Source organism: Catharus ustulatus, chromosome 4 (genome assembly GCF_009819885.2).
Source record: "Catharus ustulatus isolate bCatUst1 chromosome 4, bCatUst1.pri.v2, whole genome shotgun sequence".
Taxonomy (NCBI): Eukaryota; Metazoa; Chordata; class Aves; order Passeriformes; family Turdidae; genus Catharus; species Catharus ustulatus.
This window is the reverse complement of record NC_046224.1, coordinates 74,122,193-74,122,447: the sequence shown is the minus strand read 5'-3', so window position 1 is coordinate 74,122,447 and position 255 is coordinate 74,122,193.

Here is a 255-nt window from a genome sequence, read left to right as displayed (position 1 = left end):
GCTTGTCTTTTTTTTTTTTTTTTTGAGTAGATCAGCTTGAGTTACAGGTATGTTTCTGTGTTCCTCCACTGTCATTTGCAGCCTGGTAAGACTCTCCCTTTGAATTCCACACTCTGCTACTACAATTTCTTAGGCCACCTGTCACTTTTGAGATATTACATATAGGATCAAAGAGTATTCAAAATACCAAACCCAAACCAATCAAAGAATTACATAAACATTTCAGCTTCTGAATTTAGCAACACTAGGAAGTTA